This window comes from Mus musculus, chromosome 7 (genome assembly GCF_000001635.26).
Source record: "Mus musculus strain C57BL/6J chromosome 7, GRCm38.p6 C57BL/6J".
Lineage (NCBI taxonomy): Eukaryota > Metazoa > Chordata > Mammalia > Rodentia > Muridae > Mus > Mus musculus.
The window spans coordinates 10,793,946-10,799,551 of record NC_000073.6 but is presented as its reverse complement, the minus strand read 5'-3'; the positions used below and the strand labels follow the sequence as shown (position 1 = coordinate 10,799,551).

Here is a 5,606-nt window from a genome sequence, read left to right as displayed (position 1 = left end):
TCATAGAAGATAAATGCCAATCTTGGAATTCCTCTTCAGTGTGGTACTATTTCCATTCACTACAGTGACTTACAACACTTGATTAGGAGATGATCTTCTTCCAAAGAAGAGTCAATCATTGCATTGGAGATGCAAAACTTGGGTTGAGTTAGGATTCCTCACCTGATTCACTCAGCAGGAAAAGATGTCTTTCCCTATTTTGTTTGCTTGCTTGTATTTGATGCCCCCTTTTGGCATTATCTGTTCCCCTAGGTCAGACTGACCTTGGATCTCTGGGCTTAATAGGTACTGCTGGGACTAGTGACTTTCCTGATTCAACTTCTATTACGTTGAATACTATGGATAAAATGGTAATCTGCCCCACCCAGGGACAGGAGGTTTGATAGAATCACTGTGTGAATTTAATCATCATCAGTAACTGACTAACGGAAGCCAGGGGCTATAAAAGGGAACCAATCCTAATAGAACCTCAGATGAAGCAGAGCCAAGGCAGGGACACACAGTGCCTCCCTGGGCTTCTTGGCATCACCCTTGAAGTTCACTGGAGAAAGAGTTGAGGTGGAGGAATAGGTAAACTTCCCTTCCTAGTGGTCTTGAATGTGTAAGTATATGTGTATTTATGTGTGTGTATGTGTGTTTATTTGTGGACTTGTGAGAAGATTCATCACAATTATGGGGAGATCTCAGTAGTTCAATATTGCCTTTTGGAAGCTTTCCTGATCAAGAGGTTGATTTTTCTAAACTCTAAAGAAAACTCTGAGTTGGTAATCATTCAGGTATGTGTGTGGATATTTGTTTGCCTCTCTGTGAATTTAATATTCCTGATTATTCATTTTAAATATTTTCTTATGAAAGTATTATTCTCTGGTGCTTTAGAATGAGACAGAAGGGTGAAACTTAAAATTTGAGGAACAGCAGAATAACTCCCATCTTTTCCAAAGGGGGAACAGACAACATTGCTGTGTTCTTAAGATCTCATGACAGATCTAAGCACCCTAGATACAGGACTTTCTGGTTATTGAGTCAATTTTTTTTCTACTTTTCAGTTGTTTTGCCCATTTCCAATTCCATGCAAGCAGATTGAAAGGACTATAGTGAAACATTTACTGTCAGGAACCCATAAAACCATCTGTGACACAAATCTCATTTGGTTTTGTGTTTGTTTTGTTAACATTAATTATGTGTTTCTTCCTTTTTTAAATTCACAGCTTTTACAGTACATCCATCAACTGTTAGCATTTTCGTAAAGTCACAAAACAGATATTAAACTACTATAGTTGAATCTTTCACACCATTGTCACCACAATGGCTTCACAGCAGGCACCAGCAAAAGACCTTCAGACCAACAATTTAGAGTTTACTCCAACTGATAGTTCTGGTGTGCAGTGGGCAGAAGACATCTCTAACTCACCAAGTGCTCAGCTAAACTTTTCCCCAAGTAACAATGGCTGCTGGGCAACTCAGGAGCTGCAAAGTCTCTGGAAGATGTTCAACTCCTGGTTGCAGCCAGAAAAGCAGACTAAGGAGCAGATGATTTCTCAACTGGTCTTGGAGCAGTTTCTCCTCACTGGGCACTGCAAGGACAAGTATGCTTTGACAGAGAAGTGGAAAGCCAGTGGTAGCGATATGAGGAGATTCATGGAGAGTCTGACTGATGAGTGCTTGAAGCCTCCTGTCATGGTGAGTTCCTCGGGGGCTTAGTTGGAAGGAAAGGCAGAATCATTTGGGTTTGGGGAAAAGTAGGGGGTTTTGTATTGTTTTGTTTTTTTGTTTTTTCTTTGATTGCTTGTCTATGTTGTATTTTACAAAGGAGATTATATTCTGTAACAAAAATATTTATACTGAAGAAAAATGATTGGCTCAAATTACCATGAATATAGCAGAAAGGAGCCTATCAATTAGGTTTGCTATGCACAACTAAGTCTAGTTTATTTACATGTTAGTAGAGAGAATGAAGAATTGTCCTGGGGAGGACTTTAAGGATGTAGAGGAGATAACTTTGTGTGAGACCCAGCTTGTTCCTGGAGATGCTTCCTGAGTATTCATGAGGACTATGTTAGATCCTGTCATGAACACTTATACACAGGATTCACAGTGCTAGCCTGTGATCCATGGAACTGTGTGGCAAAAATTTGGGATTAAATTGACTAGATGGATTCTCAAATTGGCTATTACATATCATTAAATCTCTGTCTAGAAAACTGTGGTGTCAGAATGGTAAAGTTCTGATATTGAAATATGGTTGGTGCTATATACAAAACAACACCATACCCATAAGAATTTCTGTGATGCATAATGGTGCTTCAGTCCAAACATTCAAATTTGGATAGACCTAATAAAGATTTAATTATGTTGGATGTTTTCTCAAAGCTGTGATTTGCAAAATTCTTAGTTATTTACAGAAATTGTGAAAAGTTGAAAATATTCTACCACCCCATACATGCATTCCTACATACCAATTAAAAATGCTTCCTATTTCAGATATTTTGTTTAGATTTTTATTGGTTTAGTTGTGTGGTTCATTTCCAGGTTGCTTGCTTGCTTGTATTTGTGATTTGCAACATGGTTTGTTTGTTTGTTTGTTTATTTTTCAAGACAGGGTTTCTCTGTATAGCCCTGGCTGTCCTGGAACTCACTTTGTAGACCAGGCTGTCCTAGAACTCAAAAATCTGCCTGCCTCTGCCTCCTAAGTACTGGGATTAAAGGCGTGTGTCACCACTGCCCTGTTGCAGCATGGTTTCTTTATGTAGTCCTCCTTGGCCTTAGAAGTAGAGGAATTACCCTCCCTCTGCTTCTCAAGTGTTAGGTTAAATGGGTTTTGGGTTTTGTTTTAGGTATTGTTTTTGTTTTTTGTTTTGTTTTGTTTTGTTTTTTGGTTTTTTTTGAGACAGGATTTCTCTGTGTAGCCCTGGCTGTCCTGGAATTCACTCTGTAGATAAACCTGGCCTCAAACTCAGAAATCCTCTTTCTTCAGCCTCCCAAATTCTGGGACTAAAGGCACGTGCCACCACTGCCCAGCTAAATTAAATCTTTTTACCACATCTTGCAAGTTAAGAATTATACTGCATATACTCTTTGAGTTTTATTTTAAGTTTAAAATTTCATACTAAGTACACTGCTCCCCTAATATCCATTCATGTTCCTGAGAGCAAGCCTTGTGCTTCTTTGAGACACTACATTCAAAACAAAGATCAGGTAAAGTTAAGACAATCTGAAAACATGGGCTAGCCAGTTTAAGGATGGCTTATCCTCCTTCAATGTGTTGACCAGTTAAAGAAACTATGGTTGGCAGAGCTCACAGGAACACAACTTTGTGTGTCTCTAGGGACAATGACTCGGCATTTGAAAACACATTATCTATAGTGACTTTGGAAGTCAGAATTTGTGAGTGCCAGGAATGATCATTAGACTTAAGGCCTAGAGGAATGAGCTAGTCAATATTCCAGTGTCCCTGTGCTAGCAGGTTGAGGTTAGGTGTCTGCAGTCCACGTGCTCGTGCATAAGAAGAACATGTCTTCCCTTACAGGTCCATGTCTCAATGCAAGGACAAGAAGCCCTCTTTTCTGAAAACATGCCATTAAAAGAAGTCATCAAGCTTTTGAAACAACAGCAATCTGCAACAAGGCCAACACCAGATAATGCACAGATGCCAGTAGACACCACACAAGATAGATTATTGGCCACAGGTTAGTTGGTAACCTAGATAAAAGAGTCATGTTTTGAGGGGGTCCATTTTGGGTCCATTTTCATAGATTGTCTTCTTTCCAAAGGACAAGAAAACAGTGAAAATGAATGCAACACCTCTTGTAATGCTACTGAAGAAAATGTTGGTGAGAGCTGTAGTGGAAATGAAATGGACTCCTCTCTTATTATCCAGAAAGAACAGTACCCTGAGCATGAAGAGGGGAATGTTGTTTGTCAATTCCCTCTTGATGCCAGAAGAGCAAGTCAAGGCACCTCCAGTCATCATGTAGACTTCCTGAGTGCTCTGACTACTGCCGATGTCCCCATGGAGGAACAACCAAAGGATTTATCCAGAGAAAACATCTCTGAGGACAAGAACAATTGCTATAACACTTCCAGGAATGCAGCTACTAAAGTATATAGTGGTGATAATATTCCCAGGAAAAAGACAGACTCCCTTTCCATTAACAAGAGGATATATCATCCTGAGCCTGAGGTGGGAGATATTCCTTATGGAGTTCCTCAGGATTCTACAAGAGCAAGTCAAGGAACATCTACATGCCTGCAAGAGTCACTTGGGGGATGTTTTTCCGAAAAAGACCCTAGGGAGGTACCAGGGTTGCAGTCTAGGTAAGAGCAGCCTATCTCTGATCCTGTCCTTCTTGGTAAGAATCATGAGGCAAACTTACCATGTGAAAGTCATCAAAAGAGATTCTGTAGAGATGCCAAACTATACAAGTGTGAAGAATGTTCTAGGATGTTCAAACATGCCAGGAGCCTTTCATCCCACCAGAGAACTCACCTGAATAAGAAGAGTGAATTGCTTTGTGTCACCTGTCAGAAAATTTTCAAACGAGTCTCTGACCGCCGAACCCATGAGATCATACACATGCCAGAAAAGCCTTTCAAGTGCAGCACATGTGAAAAGTCCTTCAGCCACAAGACCAACCTGAAGTCTCATGAGATGATTCACACAGGAGAAATGCCTTATGTCTGTTCCCTATGTAGCCGTCGCTTTCGCCAATCATCCACTTACCATCGTCACCTGAGGAATTATCACAGATCTGACTGAAGTATCTAACATCCTCAGCAGAGACTGGTAGGGCTTCAGCCTCAGTATGTCATCTTCAAAGAGAGAAGAATGTTGCAAGTAAATTGTACTGTCCCAATAATGATATAACATGCTTGTGGATTGCCACTTTTATGTTTTGTTTTGTTTTGTTTTTTATTTTGTGTGTGTGTATGTAATTTTTTGTCTGTATTTCCATAGTTCCACAGCATAAGTTATTAGAATACTTTGCTGTTAATTCTTGAGTTGCTTCTTGCTTTTAGACAGTGTCTTTCTGGTTGGCAGCTTTATACACCTGTCTTTCTGGCACTAGAGTTTCCAAACATTTTCTGATCTCCACTTTTATTTTCTACAGTGGTCCTGACAGAGGCCTGCCATTCCCTCTGACATTTTTCTACATGTTGGGGTTTCATCCCAAGTCTTAGGGTTGCAAGTTAAATGCATTGCCTCTTCAGACATCTCATGTCATGTCTACTGCTTACAGTTCAAGAATATTTCTCTACATTACTAGAACGACGTTCAAAGTGGAATAATAAATAAATAAATAATCAACAATTGCTCAGAGTAGTTTGGAGGATCCTCCCCTACCTGTTCAATTATCATTCTCCCGACATTCTGCGTAGCTCTGGTTTCAGAACACCTATGCACTTGGTTCATGGACCAGGATTTATGGATACTTGTCTCACATGATGAAAAATAGCTGACAAAAGCAAATCTCTTTCATGAATAACTTTCAAAAAACTAATGTCAAGAATGTGAAGTGGCATAAGAGTCATGTTGAGAAACAGGATTCTGTGCAGAGTTGAAGACAGCAGGCACAGGCTAATTGAGTTGTTGGGGTCTGTGTGTGTGC

General features: G+C 39.9%; 1 pseudogene across 1 annotated transcript; it reads left to right on the top strand.

Moving 5' to 3' along the window:
- Positions 1-486: 486 nt before the first annotated feature.
- On the top strand, positions 487-5,311 carry Zscan4a (zinc finger and SCAN domain containing 4A; annotated as a pseudogene). Its single transcript, NR_033707.1, has 4 exons — positions 487-570; positions 1,209-1,680; positions 3,527-3,686; positions 3,771-5,311. The product of NR_033707.1 is annotated as a zinc finger and SCAN domain containing 4A (transcript).
- The last annotated feature ends 295 nt before the right edge of the window (positions 5,312-5,606 follow it).